Source organism: Suricata suricatta, chromosome 8 (assembly GCF_006229205.1).
Source record: "Suricata suricatta isolate VVHF042 chromosome 8, meerkat_22Aug2017_6uvM2_HiC, whole genome shotgun sequence".
Taxonomy (NCBI): Eukaryota; Metazoa; Chordata; class Mammalia; order Carnivora; family Herpestidae; genus Suricata; species Suricata suricatta.
Window position 1 is genome coordinate 75,968,364 of NC_043707.1, and position 15,442 is coordinate 75,983,805.

Here is a 15,442-nt window from a genome sequence, read left to right on the forward strand (position 1 = left end):
ATAGATATTGGACCCAGTAGTGGGAAATATATTTGAATTCTAATAAGGATTGGTTCAAGCTTGAAAACAATTAATAACTGTCAATTTCCCATAAACACAATGACAAGTAAAACCTCCAAAAAGGGCACGCAAACCGCAAATGATTAAAAAATTATGCTGATTAACAGAATGACTGAATTCATTAAGATTCTTTTAAATTATCTTTCGATTGTGTCTTCCCGCTGCCCACCACCCGCCCACTGGGGGTGAAAAGGCTTCGCTTTCGTCCAGCATTAAGCCCTTTCCCCAATATTTTAAAAGTACTCCAGTTCTTTGGCAAAGAGGGGAGCCATATGGACCTCCCTTCAAGGAAAACCTCAGGGTTCTTCATGAAGAGGTGAAGGGAAGTGGCAGCCACACCCATCAGCACTGTCACAATTGCCCTCTTCAGCCTCCTCTTAGACAATGACTAAGCATAATGGGGACTCTTAAGGCCTGTCTGTGTTGCTCAGTGCAGGACACCTTGGATGCTTTCCCTGCCCAACCTTGCCTCTCCCAGCATTTGACTTTCACAGGCTTGGATCTCTCCCAGAAGTCTTAGACCCCTACCTCCTCTCAGTGTTTGCTTCCAAGCAGATACAAGTTCCTAATAGTCAACAATCTATTTACCTGATGCAGAACCAACTTCTCTTTCATCTTTCTTATACCTTCCCTCTAATTTCTAAGGAACCAAATTCTTAGTCGTCATTTATTGATAGGACTCCTAGAAATCTCCTCATTATGTTTTTGCTTCCAGATGTTTTTGTTCTTGGAAAAAAAAAGAAGAGTCTTAGGAGAGCTAAAGGTTCTCTGGGAGCTGCTCTCACTGAATGGCTTCTCAGATGACTGCTGGGTTTCCATCTCTGACGTACCGAGGACACAACACAAGCACACTACCAAGCACAGAACTGAACAGGCCAGTAGACTCATTAGACTAACTGCAGCAGACAGACAATCAGCACAAACAACCTGTTGATGTACTTAGATCAATAAGGCTCTGGAAGATATTCAGTTTAGTGCCGAAAGAAGTTCGCATCAAGGACAGCTTGAACCGTGCAAGAGAAACTGAAAGGAGCTAACTGGTAAGTAGGGGAGGGGAGGAGAGCCTTTCCCTTTTTCTCTTCCAGGTTCTTTGGATGGTCCAATAATTAAATTGATACAAGGCAGATTAATCAAATTTAATTTCCTACATATAGGAGCCCCATAAAAAATGTGAGTCCTAAAGGCAGTCAGGCGATTCAAACTTATATAACATCCTGAGCTATGGACACAAAGGGTATGGGCTTGGGACTACAAAGAGAAGGAAAGCCAGTCAGAGGAAGGAACAGGAGGCGTTTGGAAAGCAAAGGTTGTCTTATTAGGAGGATAAGTTTCTTAGGTAAAAATGCATCTCTGCCAATGGCTCTCTCCCTGGTAAAGGCCCTTCCCCAATGTAAATTTAGGCAGTTGGAGTAAAGAGCTTTTCCTGGGTTTGATCGCCTTGGTTCAAAATAATCCTTATGTCAAGGAGACATTTTGGGGTGGCAAAATTTGCTCTCCTTCAGTAATTCTTCCTGATGCTTGGAGTAACAGAGAAAAATAGATGGGGCTCTGGGAATGAAGTCGTTAGTGAAAATGATTGAGCACTGAGATTTTAATTTTGCTTCTTATCTCTGTCACCAAGGCACTGATTTGTTTCCTCTGCAAAAAGGGTAACAACTTGCCTCTGTATTCCATTTGTAAAACAGTTGGAGTTTCCCAGACAATAGCATTGTTTAACAATAAAAGCATATCGCCATTAATGAATTCTTTGAATTTTAGATTCTAAGATGAACATCACGGAAGAACAAAAGAATCCTTTTGAAAGACTGGTTTCTGCAAGGCATTCCAAAGGAGACCCATGTGATTCATGCAAAAACGCTATTACCTGAACTCTAAACCTTAAAGAAAATGGGTCTGTATAACACCTGCTACAAACTCAAGAAGTATGTTGTTAACTTGTATATAAAAATACATCTATTCCAAAAAAATCTAAAATAATTTATTACTCTAAGTTAACATAAAGTCAATGAACATCTAGGTCTCTTAAAATATTATTCCAAATATTTATGTTAAACAATTCTTAGAAATGCTTATTTTGGCCATTTCTTGCGAATGTCCACATTCATTCAGAGTTTTGATTTGAAGCAATAATTTACCTTATGTGCAAATACAGGTTACATACATTGAGCATATGAAGATTCTTTTTCTTAATTCTTTTTAAAAATTTTTTTATGCTTTTTAATTTATTTTTGAGGGACAGAGAGAGACACTGTGAGCAGGGGAGGGTCAGAGAGACAGGGAGACATAGAATCTGAAGCAGGCTCCAGGCTCTGAGCGGTCAGCACAGAGCCTGATGCGGGGCTCGAACCCATAAACCATGAGATCATGAGCTGAGCTAAAGCTAGACGCTTAACCCACTGAGCCACCCAGGCACCCCTCTTTTTTTAAAATTTTTAATGTTTTTATTTTTTGAAAGATAGAATGCAAGCAGTGGAGGGGCAGAGAGAGAGGGAGACCCAGAATCTGAAGCAGGCTCCAGGCTCTGAGCTGTCAGCACGAAGATGATGTGGGCTTGAATCCATGGACCACGAGATCATGACCTGAGCTTACTGACTGAGCCACCCAGGCATCACAAGCATATGAATAATCTGATACAGATTCAAGGGAATGGAGATAGATTGAGTGATCATGACATTTGCAGACTGACTTGCATTTCAGTTTATCTACTCTCTGATTTCTTTCACTCATTCATTTCTTTAAAAAAAATATGTATTCAATGTCTATTGTTTCAGGATACAGTAGTGAACAGGGAAACTTTTGTCCCTGCTTATGGGGTAGTTAGCAGGGAAGAGAGACATAAAAATAAGCAATTATATTAAGTGATGTACAGATTACAAAAATCACAATACTTAGTAACTTCTCTTACAGGTAGATGGAGACTATTTCCTTATCCTTTGATTCTGGACTGGTTTTGTGACTTGCTTTGACTAATAACAGAGGATAAATTGTGCCAGTTCTGAATGTAGGCTTCCAGAGGTCTTGAAGCTTCTGCTCTTACACTCTTGGAACACTTTGACTGCTGTAATCAAGCTCAGGCCATCCTGTGGAGGACAAGAGACCACATAGAGGGACCCCAGCCATCAAAGCCATCACATCTGAGCCCCTTCTGAGTCAGCCAGCAGCTGCTGACCCACTAGAGAATTGCAGATGCATGATCAAGGCCAGACAAGATCAGCAGTCCACGGACCAGACCAGACCAGCAACACAGCCAAGATAAGCCAATTGTCAATCTGCAAAACCATGAGCTAAAGAATTGTTTTTGTTTGTTTTAAAACACTAACTTCTGGGGTAGTTTGCAAAGGCAAACTAAAACAAATAAGAAAAAACCCAAAAAATTATAATAGGGATAACCTTAGGGTGTAGAGCATAGAGACGTATTGATCTAATCTACTGAAGTTAGAGAAAGCTGCCAGAGGAAAATGACATCCATCGTGAGACCTGCTGGGCAAGGGCTAGCAGCTAGCTAACGACCTTAATCCCCTAAATATAAGAGCTTTCTAGAAAAGGATGCATTCCTACCATATACATCAAAAGTAACTCCCAAATATTTAGGCCCCAAACCTTGGATTCATCCTTGACTCTATTTTTTCTTTTACATTTCACCCAAGATCTCTTGTAATCCTGTCCTCTCTATTTTTAAAATATGTCTAGAATCCAACCCCTTTTCACCACCTACATTTCTACTGTTGGAGTACAGACCACATACTCACCTGAATTACTGCATCATGTTCTACAAGTCTGTTGCAGTCACTTGGACAGTTGTTCTGTTTCCCTGTAGTCCATTTCCACCACAGGAACTAGAATGAACCCGCTAAAACACAAGTCAGATCTTGCCACTCCTCTACTCAGAACTCCATGTAACGTGAACTCACAGAAGATGTGATCACATGCTAATGTCTAGAACCTGTGAATGTGACTTTACTTGAAAAAGAAAAAAGGTTGTCTAGATATAATTAAGTTAAAGATCTTGAGATGTGAGGTGCTTGGATGGCTCAGTCAGTTAAGCATCCAACTTTGACTCAGGTCATGAGCTCATGGTTCCTGAGTTCGAGCCCTGTGTCAGGCCCTCTAACTGTCAGTGCATGGGCCTTCTTTGGATTCTCTGCTTCCCTTTTTTTCCATCCCTGCTCTGCTTGCTCTCTTTGTCGCTTTCAGAAATAGTGGCACAGAGGTGATCACATGAACACTGAAGCAGAGATTCTGTTGACAGAGTCCCAAGCTAAGGAAGACCTAAAGCCACGAAAGACAAAAAGAGGCAAGGAAGAAGTTTCCTTTAGAATTTTTGGAGGTGGCATGGTCCTGCCAACACCTTGATTTTGGACTTTGGACCTTTATAACCAGAAAGAATAAATATCTCTTGTTTTAATCCATTTGGTATGTAGTAATTTACTAAGATAGTCCTAGGAAATGAATACACCTCCAAAGGCTTGTGTCATTTAGGTTAAAGCATAACTGCCAGAGTCCTTGAACTGACCAAGTCCCTCCCAGGACTCTTTCCCCCTCTTTCTGACACTTCTGACATCATACCCACACTTTCTCCCTACCTTCTCCACATGGACCTCTGGCCTTCTTGCTGTGCCTCAACACACAAAGCAGGCACCTTTTTCAAGTCCTTTGATTCACTGTCCCCTCTATCTAGCATGCCCTTCCCTAGATACCTTGCCTGCATGACTCAAGATTTTTATGAAATGTCTTTTATGTAGTGAGGACTTCCCTGGTCACTCTATTAAAATTCCATTTGCTGCATAATATTTCCACTCCCAGCTCAGTTCTCTCCTCCTTTCCTGCCTTACTTTTTCCTACAGCACTTGCCATCCTCTGAGCTAATATATATTGTACTTATTCATTTGTTTGTCAGCTATCTTCTCAACTAGAATGTGAGCTCCACAAGAGAGACATTTTTTTGAACTTCACTCATTGCTTTTTGCCCAGCACTTAGGAGAGATGGCCAGTAATACTTGCTCAGTTTAATAAATGATATATTTATGAATTGAGGAAAGTACATGGGGAATCCAGGAATGCCCTACTTCTGCTGCTTCTGGGGAACATTTCCAAATTTCTCTAGAATTTCCATTAACTGTCAAATAGCATTCATACTGCTAATTTTTTTGGAGTGGAAGAGCATAGAATCTCTAATTTTGCAGGACAATGACACCATTCTGTTATGACAAGATGATCATATACAATTTGTACTTTGAAACCCCTTGGTTTTCACTTGTCACTTTATATTTGACTTCATACTGGGTTCCCGAACTCCCAGTGAAATAGTAATGAGGGAATAGGAGCAGTGCTAACAATAGGTAATGCAAGTTAAAGTTTAGGGGCTTAAAGAAAGCTTGAATGGAACAAGATAAAAAGGTGAAGACCCATGTGAAGCGATCTTGGGAGAAGGGACAGAGAACATGTGTCCTTTACGATTTTCTTTGATGGGATTTCAAAGAATTTAGGGCATATTCTTATAGAACAGTAGTTTCTAGGCATCAATTACATATATACCTGGTAGTATAAACACAGAAAGAGTTTGCACTATTCTTGCCTCTTCATGCTTCCTACATAGGGGACTATGAACTTAAATGCCAACATTTGAATTTATACACGCACACACACACACACACACACACACACACACATATATATACACACACACACATAGATACACACACACATACATAGATTCATATGTATGTATATATTCAGTATTCTTTTCTATAAAATGTATAGAACAATATAAACTGTCACAGACATCTTTTTCACCATTCTGTCATCAGAAGAGGAAAAATGGATGAAATAGAAGGTTCCAGAAGTTTCTGGTACCATCTCTGTATTATCTGGCTTTAGTAATTTTGCTTTCTTTATGTAACTCTAGAGATGTTTGCATAGCTACAAAAACTGGGACGGCCCTTTTATCCTTTGAAAAGCAATGGGAGAGTTGAAATGAAAATATAAGCAATCAGCAGGAACATAAATCAGAGGCTGTATTCCAGAAGTGGAATTAGTTCAACTAAACCAATGCCTAACATAGTCAAGGAGTTAACAATGTTGTGGTATTTTAATTAGGGTTGGAATTTGGGTTTGATTCAGATAAAAATCCTCAACTGCTTATCCCTGGCATACCAGGACTGCCCAAACATCTTGGTCTACAAAATTAGGCTGGGAATAGCGCCCAAATAGGATTTCTGAAAAGATTTTTGGGATTTTCTTCTTTGACTAAGGCTTGAAATTCTGCAAGGATTGCAAGAATAGTCTGTTTTTAATGTTTTGGCTAGAATCTGGGAGTGAAATAACACAAGAAAAATGTTTATGTGTATTTGCACTGAGAAGTTACCTATGTTGCTTATATATGCATAAAAATGTTTGAGTGGAATTGTTTTATTTCTCTATTTTTATTTTGCTTGAGACATCAACAATAAGACTTAACTATCTGCTTCATTTTGATAAAAGAATGAATGGATATCTATTTAAAAAAATTCCAGAAAATCTAGAAAGTGGTCATAAATGGGAATTATAGCATTTGAAATGCCCTGCAATATTGTTTTCTTAGTGCTCTGCAGTAAAAAAGGGTAGACGAGATGTTATCTCTTCCAATCTTTTGCACTTAGTAAAAAGTGGTCAGAGGAAGGAATTTTTAGACATCTAAGTTGAATAACTTGGAAATATATGAAAATTAGTTACATAAATTCAAAGGAAAATGACAAAAAAAGGAAAGTGTATTTCATTCCTTTAAAATTTTTTTCATGTGTATTTATTTATTTTGAGAGAGAGAGAATATGTCCAAGTGGTAAAGGGGCAGAGAGTGAGAGGGAGAGAGACTCCTAAGCCCCTTCTCACTTTCAGCAAAGAGCTGGATGTGGAGCTTGAACTCTTGAAGTGTGAGATCATGACCTGAGCCATAATCAGGAGTTGGACACTTAACCGATTGAACCACCCAGGTGTCGCAAGTGTATTTCATACTTTCAATAAAAATTCATTGATTACTTGGATGTTGAGGATACAGTGGGTATAGGAGATCCCATGGAGGTTACAGTGTAATGGCCTAATAAGGGAGACAAAAAATAAACAACTAAGTAACAGCCACTTATCTGTTTACCTTTTGGTCTGTCTATCTACCTATCTATCAGGGATAATTATCATTTATCTGATTACTGACTGCAGTATGTTTTATGAAGGTTGTGAATCAAGTGCTATGCTATAAAAAAGTGGAGAACTCTTGGCTGCTATAGAGGGTGTCCTGGAACAAGACATAAGTAGAAGTGGAAAAACCCAGGAGGAGCTTACTGTCATAGTGAATCTGTACCATGAAGTGGCTTTGACTAGGGTAGTAGTAATGGAAATAGACAGGAATGGACAGGTTCAAACTGTAACCTGGAGATGGAAAAATTGAAGGACTTGGTGACAGGGGATAAGGAAAATGGAAGACTCGAGAATGGCTTCTAAATTTCTGGAGTTAGCAGTTGATAGATGATCATGTCACTCACTGTCAGAAATGGCAAATATTAGGGGAAGAGCTAGGTTAGAAAGAAATCAATATTGAATATGTTATATTTGCAAAACGTGTGATACCTCTAAGGAGAGAAGTAAATAATATAGGATTTTGGATATATGAATCTGATGCTCAGAGGAAAGGCCTGGTCTAGGGATATAAATGAGATAATGTAATTACAATCAAGTATCTGTTCTGCTTAAACACCCTCAGCAGATTCCCATCACCATAGCATACTGTTCAATGTCTTTAAGATGCCATCAAAGCCCATCTACTATTTTATCTTTACAACGTATAGGACTTGTGATACATGAAATTATTTTTTCCTGGATGCTAGTATGAGTTAAAATGTAAAGTGACAAGTGAAAAGTGAGGTGTTCCGTTCTCCATATGATCTTCCTTCAGAAAGATAGTGTCCTCTGTGTATTCACAGTTTATTTTTACCTCAGTAATAACACCTAATAGACTACATCACTATATACCTATTTATAGTTCTGCCTACTCTACTAGAACATGCATTCATCAAGGAAAGAATAGTTTTTATGAATCTTGTTATAACCAAGGCCTAATATCCAGAGCCCAGAGTGCTTGACACATAGTACATGCTTAATAAATCTAGTGGGTAATGCATATTAAACAGAGCAAATAAAAATTAAGTTTGCTTGGAGAATTTTATAGACCCTATGAGCTCAATTCTAGAGTATTGTTGAGCCAGTGTTAGGAATCTCATGAGGATAAACTAAATGCTAATAAATGACAATTTGATCTTCCATGAAATGTTAAATTGAGGTGTCTAGTATGTTCCCTGCATGGTAGTAAGAACTCTGAAGTCTACTGATATGCTGGGTATCCAATGAATGGAGGGAAAATTGTAAGAAAAAGAAACCTGAGTTTCTTTCCCTTCACCAACTTGACTCTTAGAGATGTCATTACCAGAACAAAGAATGTGTATTCTCTTTCCACAACTAAACATGGTTAGTTTGCTTTTTGGATATTTCTTTCCTTCTTAAAGTCTATATTGGAAGTGAATATTCAGCTGTTTTTCCTATAGCGGTATGTTTTGAAGTATATTTTAGAATATACGATGGCTCTTTTCCTCATTCCTTGAGGAAGATTTTGTCTGGATAGGAGTCATGTTCCAGTTTTGTCCAGTTCTTCTTCAAGGGAAATTTAAAAGATCTGGGGCACGTGGGCAGCTCAATCAGTTAAGCATCTGACTCTTGATTTTTGGCTCAAGTCATGATCTCACAGGTTCTAGTTCCTCCCACCACAGAATCTGCTTGGGTTTCTCCCTCTTCCTCTGTCTTTGACCCTCCTCTACTTGTGCTCTCTCTCAAAATAACTAAATGGCCTTTTTTTAAAAAGAGAAAATTTAAAAGATCTTTAGAATCATTTTGGTCTCTACTTGGCAACGAGCTCAAGATCTTCTCATATGTCTAGTTTTTAGGCCTAAACTATTGTGAGTAACACAGCATGTCTCAGAAGACTTGGAATTTTTAGAACTATTTTACAATTCAGAATGTGAACATGACAATGTCCGAGGAAAACTGATGCATTGAAAGAAAAAAAATGAAATATAAAGGGTAGCTACTTGAGCTTGCTTGTTTTTTTAATGTTCATTTATTTTTGAGAGTGAGAGAAAGACAGAGATTTGTAGGCCAATATTCCTGATGAACAAATATACAAAAATGCTCAACAAAATGATAGCAAATGAAAGTAAATGATATCTTAAAAGGATTGTACACCATGGTCAAGTGGAATTTATTCCAGAGCTGCAGGGTTGGTTCAGCATCACAAATCAATCTACATGATAATTAAAATAAACTAATAAAATTAATAAAATATTGATTAATTAATAAAATAAAGGATAAAATCATATAATCATCTCAATAGATGCAGAAAATGTATTTGCCAAAAATTCAACATCAATTTATGAAAAAACTCTCAAAAAAGTGGGTCTAGAGGGAATGTACTTCAATACAATAAAAACCATATATGACAAAACCACACTAACATCATTACTTCATGATGAAAACCTGAAAGCTTTCCCCTTTAAGATCAAGAACAAGATAAAGATGGTCACTCTTACCACTTTTATTTAACAGAGTATTGAAAAGTCCTAACTGCAGCAATTAGGAAAGACAAAGAAATACAAGGTATCCAAATTGGAAAGGAAGAAATATTTACTGATGGCATGATATTAGATATAGAAAACCCCACAGACTTTACCAAAAAGCTGTTAGAATTAATAAATAAGTTTAGTAAAGTTACAGTATTCAAAATTAATATAGAGAAATGGTTGCATTTCTATACCCTAACAACAAACTATCAGAAAGAAAAATTCAAAAACCAGTCCTATTTACAATTACATCAAAAAGAATAAGATATACAGGAATAAACTTAACCAAGAGGTTGAAAGACCTATACACTGAAAACTATAAAACATTGATTAAAAGAAATTGAAGAAGACACAAACAAATGAACATGGATTCTATGCTCATGGAATGAAAGAACTAAATTATTAAAGTGTCCGTATTACCCAAAGCAATCTACAGATTCAACCCCTATCAAAACTCCAATAGGAATTTTCACAGAACTAGAACAATTATAAAATCTATATGGAACCACAAAAGATCCCAAGTTGCCAAAGCAATCTTAAGAAATAACAAACTGGATATTTTACTCAGGCTTCAAACTGTACAACAAAGATTTAGTGATCAAAACACTGTGGTATTGACATACAACAGACACATGGGTCAATAGAATAGAATAGAGATCTTAGAAATAAACCCACACATATATAATCAATTAATTTATGACCAAAGAAGCCAAGAATATACAATGGGGAGACAGACAATTCCTTCAATAAATGGTGTTTAGAAAACTGGACAGCCACATGCAAGAGAATGAAACTGGACCACTATCTTACACTATACATGAAAATTAACTGAAAATGGATTAAAGACTTGAATGTATGACCTGAAACCATAAAACTTCTAGAAGAAAACATGGCAGTAAGTTCCTTGACATCAGTCTTAACACTGAACTTTTGGATCTGACCAAAAGCAAAGGCGACTAAAGCAAAAATAAACAAGTGGGACTATATCCAACTAGAAAGTTTCTGCATAGCTAAGGGAAGCCATCAACAAAATGAACGAGGAATCTACTCAATGGGAGAAAATCTTTGCAAATCATACATCTGATAAGGAGTTAATATATAAAACATATAAAGAACTCAAACAATTCAACGCCCCCAAACCCCCAATGTGATTAAAAATTAGGTGGAGGATCTAATGGTCATTTTTCCAAAGAATGCATACAGATAGCCAATAGGCACATAAAAAGTTGTTCAATAGTAGTAATTATCAAGGAAATGCAAATCAAAAGCACAATGCAATATCATTTCACACTTGTTAGAATGGATATTATCAAAAGGGCAAGAAGTAGCAAGCATTGGAGATGATTTGGAGAAATGGGAACCCTAGATGGAAATAAAAATTAGTATAACCTCTATGGAAAACAATATAGAAGTTTCTCAAAAAATTAAAAATAGAACTACCATTTCATTCATCAATTCCAATTTTAGATATTTATCCAAAGAAAATGAAAATATAATTCAAGAAGACAAATTCACCCTTATTTAATTGAAGCCTTATTTATAGTAGCCAAGATATTAAAACAACCTAAGTGTACATTGATGGAAGACATGATATAATATATAATGGAATACTACTCTGCCATAAAAATAGAAGAAAATCTTGGAATTTATGACAACACAGATGAACCTTATGCTGAGCGAAATAAATCGAACAGGGAAAGACAAATACCATATGCTTTCACTTATATGTAAAATATAAAAACGTAAACAAACAAAACAAAACTTTGATACAGAGAAAAGATTGGTAGTTTTCAGAGAGGAGTAGGGGTGGGTGAAATGAGTTAAGGGGCTCAGTTGTATGGTGTTGGATTATGACTAGACTTATTGCAGTGATCACTTTGTAGTGTATACAAATATTGAATTATTATGTTGTACACCTGAAACTAATATAAAGTTGTATACCAATTTTACCTCAGCAAAATAAGAAAAAAGGTAAAGTGAGTGAGTGAAGTATGCTGTATGCCTAGACATTATCATATACCATATCACCATAAACCACAAGCATCATATACCACAGCCAATTGAACAGTGTATGCCTTGCCCAACTCACAACACACATAGTAATATAAAAAGAACCAAATGTGAGGAGCACGTGGGTGGCTCATTCGGATAAGTGTCCAACTTTTGATTTTGGCTCAGGTCAAGTTCTCATAGTTAATGAGTTTGAGCCCTGCATTGGTCTCTGTGCTGACAATGCAGAGCCTGCTTGGAATTCTCTCTCTCCCAATCTCTGTCCCTCCTTCTCTTCAAAATAAATAAATAAACATTAAAAATATCCCAAAACATCAAACGTAAGAGAGTCAGCCTGAAATACATGCATCATATCATGCTACTCCTCTGCCTTGAACTCTTCTATTAATCTTCCTTCTCCCCCAAGTAGAACACAAAACCCTTCCATTGCCTATGTGAGGCACTACTTGACCTGGTACTTCTCTGACCACAGGTCTTACCATATTCTACTGTTTCCAGCCATTCCAACCTTTTGGTCCCCTCACTGATCCTTGAACACAACCAGCATGCCCAGGTCTCAGGCCTTTGTTGCAACCTTTGCCTGAAATGATCTTCCCCCAGACTGAAAATGAAGTCCATCAATTTGGCAGTTCTCTATTCAAATGTTGCCTTGTCATAGGCGATCACGTGACATCACTGTCGAGCACTCTTATTCTGTCTTATCTTTATAACACTTCACAAGCACAATTTTAATATTTCTGAAAACATTTGATGTGAACATGCAATATCACTTCAGTAGACTGTTTTCTTAAATATATGTATATGTGCATGTGTGTATGTGTATGTATTTATGCATATATATTTATGTTTGTATACGTATATATACACATATATACTTGCCAACATATCTTGGTTGAGTCCTGATCAGATACCTCAATGTATATGTGTATTGAAGGAGCTGGATTTGGTTGGGTTTTAAGTAGCATACAGTTTTATTATTTTTCTCACTTTCTCTTTCAATATACTCTGTTGAATTATTTTTCCTGCCCCAACATGAACTTTCCAGTGTAGCAAAAGCCCCACAACTCAAGACATGCAAAATCAACCATTAATCCTCAAAAATATGCTATAGAAATAAATGAGTAGAATTATGTAAAATATAAATGTATGTATTTGAGTGATTTTTATATTTTTTATTTGTATGAATGCAACATATACATTTAATAGTTACTTATTGTGGAGGAAGATCGATGGCAATATCTGCTAATATATTTGAAATTCCATTATAGTGAGGACATTACTCTAAGAGAAAAATACAGCGGAATGAGTTTAAGAAAATTGGGACAAGATTATCTGCAAATCTTCTCAACAGTTTGTCTACAATGACACAGAATTTGTGAACAATATCAAACAGAATAAAGGAGTCTTTATGTTTTTGCAATAAATAACCTTTTCTTCTCCCCTCCTTATAAAACAAAGAGAAACAATTTTAGGGAGAATGATGGTGAAGCATTATGAAAGTAATGGAAAATGCTAAGGAACTATTTCTGTGTCTCATTATACATCTTGAATTGCTATTCCAGTATCCTACATTTGCTTAAACAGTTAACTACTGCCAAACATAGCAGTAGTCGACTCTCTGGAAAAGAGACAGTGATTGTACTGTCTGCTTGTGGAACATGGAACACACAAATGCTGACGGATTCCCAGATAGTATGGAGGCCTGGCCCGGACTGAGACATGGGGCTGGTATGGGAGCCCTTGAAGAATCTTGCCTTTGAACTCTTGAAACGTGAATTAACCCAACTTGGCAATGAAGTTAAAACTCCCATCTTCAAGCGAAGTGTAGCATAATAAAATCAGGGAAACTGAAATGCACAAATAATGTAAGCTGTAAAATAGTACAGGATTTTTGTTCTCCTTTGAATGTCGCTCCTACATAAGAAAGCAGGCTTCTTTAGAAATTTCAGGCTGTCTGAATTATTTAGGCCTTCTTCTTTTCCAGGCTTTGAAAAAACAGAAACAAAACCAAAAACAAAACATTGGGTATAAGTCCCCCTATATCTCATCCTGAGAGTAACAGGTTAACTAGTTGCTGAGAAGTGGAGAAAGGGAGGGGTTCTGCTCTCTCCACATTGACATTTTCTTTCTGGAATTGAAACACAACAGGCTAAAACCATTAGAGATTTGTTCATTTGGAACAGATTTAATATATAACAATATGAAAGTGATTCTAGAGGGAAGGAGAAGCACATGTATATTTAGATCATGCAGATTATTAATAATAAATAAACATTTTCTGATTCGGTCTTGGGCATTCCTTATAAACCAAAATGTAGAAAGTTGCTGAAAAAACACAAATTTCACATTTACTCATAGTCACTAGTTGGTTATCTTTCATTCAGGCAAATACACAATACTAAAGTCAAATTTCTGAAATCAAAATGAATTCCCAAACATGGAAATGAATATCTGAAGAAATGAGGACAAATTATGATGGTTGCTTTAATTATCTCGACAGCTCTATCCAAGGTATTGTGTACTGTACATGAATCTAGAAATACAGTGGGGGACTTGGGAACATGTCTCTGAGGACAGAGACCAATGAATATTTAGATCTATGAGAACTACAGCTCAGAAGCTATAAGAGAAGACCACTATCTTAAGGCTGTATAGTAAGGTGATTTCTGCTTCTGCTCTCCCTCTCTCTCTCTCTCTCTATCCCAACGTCATAGATTCCCAGTTCTATAGCTGAATAATCTGAATAATCAAGAGGAGTCTAATAGAATTAAGCTTTGGATCTGTCTTTACATCTACATGAAAGGGGAATTTAATTTCTCCAAATTTCAGAATTTTTCATCAGTTATGCAAAGATACAAACAGCACCTATCAACAGGTTCTTTAGGGATGTGAGGTCGAGGTTTAGAATAGATAGTGGATGATAAACATTCAGCATTAGTATCTAGCATAGAATAAGTATGGCTTATTTGTTAGCCATTGTTACTCCCCCTTTCCTGCCACTAATGCTTGTCCTATGATAGTTTACTGAACCATAGAGATTATATAGTTTTTGAGCTTATTTCTCCAAAGCTAACTAACTCAGTGTCTTTGATGTTCCATTCCAAATTCCCAAAAGAGGGATTTGATTAGCTTGAACCACAAAGTCACTACCATGCTTATGAACTGCCTGTCTTTTCATGGATGTCCATCCCTGGCCAAATCAGCTGTGCTAGGGGGATATTAGAGAAGAGAAAAACTGGAATCAAGTGGATTACCACTCATATAGCAGGAGTTATTCATAAAGATGTATTCTTTAAGAAGCATGTGCAGGTTGAGGAGGCATGACAGAAATTCCTGGTAAACCAGGGTTCCCCATTTTGCTGATATAATATACATCTAGTCTCACTATTGGTATATCACATAGATAGTTTAGGTCTCCAAAACCCGATTGAGCAATTTTCTGAATTTTCAGGTTTCCACTACTGACCAAGTTTATTGGATGATTTTCATCTCTTCTCTTTCCTCTGATGACATGAGGTAGCGTCACATCTGAACATGAGAAATAACTGGTTGTCTATGTGGCTGAATTGGTCAGTATTGTTTGTCACAGCGGGTCCTCACAATCAATCCAGAAGTGCCACAGCCCTGCCGCAATCAGGATTGATTATTATGAAAGCCAGCTGTGGCTCATCTATTTCACTGCAGATGGCCACAGCCTTTGATTCCATTGAGAAAAGTAATTTGTCACCAAAAAC

General features: G+C 37.0%; 1 long non-coding RNA gene across 1 annotated transcript; it reads left to right on the forward strand.

The window, feature by feature from the left end:
- The first annotated feature begins 493 nt into the window (after nucleotides 1-493).
- On the forward strand, nucleotides 494-13,132 carry LOC115300357. Its single transcript, XR_003912616.1, has 3 exons — nucleotides 494-1,100; nucleotides 1,819-1,982; nucleotides 12,977-13,132. It is a non-coding gene; the product is annotated as an uncharacterized LOC115300357 (long non-coding RNA).
- Nucleotides 13,133-15,442: the final 2,310 nt, after the last annotated feature.